This window comes from Pteropus alecto, unplaced genomic scaffold (genome assembly GCF_000325575.1).
Source record: "Pteropus alecto unplaced genomic scaffold, ASM32557v1 scaffold700, whole genome shotgun sequence".
Classification (NCBI taxonomy): domain Eukaryota; kingdom Metazoa; phylum Chordata; class Mammalia; order Chiroptera; family Pteropodidae; genus Pteropus; species Pteropus alecto.
Genome location: NW_006429611.1, coordinates 1 through 653, shown reverse-complemented (window position 1 = coordinate 653; position 653 = coordinate 1). Strand labels below are relative to the sequence as shown.

General features: G+C 68.5%; 1 non-coding gene across 1 annotated transcript; it reads left to right on the top strand.

Annotated features, from left to right (window-relative positions):
• Positions 1–248: 248 nt before the first annotated feature.
• LOC112481576 lies at positions 249–367 on the top strand. The gene has a single exon (XR_003046964.1). It is a non-coding gene; the product is annotated as a 5S ribosomal RNA (ribosomal RNA).
• The last annotated feature ends 286 nt before the right edge of the window (positions 368–653 follow it).

Below are 653 nucleotides of genomic sequence, written 5' to 3'. Positions count from 1 at the left end.
CGGCGTCCTGCCGAGCGGCCAAGATTGGGGAGAAGGGCTGCCGGGGGCCTGGGCAGTCGCAGGATGCGAGAGCGCCCACTCAGACCTCCGCAAGGCCGGTGCCTTAGGGCGTCTGGCGCTCGCTCGCCGCTGCCTCGCCGGCGGAACCCCCCAAACCCCCTTCCAGTAGGTGCGGTGCAGGCGCGGACGTCTCCGGCAACCGGGAGGCCAGGCTCGAGCTCTTGGGGCGGCATGCGACATAATCTCGCGTCTGCGGCCATACCACCCTGAACGCGCCCGATCTTGTCTGATCTCGGAAGCTAAGCAGGGTCGGACCTGGTTAGTACTTGGATGGGAGACCGCCTGGGAATACCGGGTGCTGTAGGCTTTTGCCGCCGCCTCCTCCTTTTACCGCCCTCCAGCCAGGGTGCCCCTGGACGCACGCGGGCCCTGCTCGCTGGCTCTCACGCTGTCTCGGGGGTCCTGGGCAAACGTCCGAGCCAAGGGCTGCCCGCATAGCCGCGCGCCCCACGCCCTTGACCGCCCTCACCTGCTCATGCGGAGAGCTGTGGGCTGTTTCCTCTGAATGTTCTGAGCTCTGCCTTCCTGGGAACCGCGGGGCCGAGCCCCAAGGTCACAGGGCGGAGGGCGAGGTCTCGGGCCGAAGCGTTGCC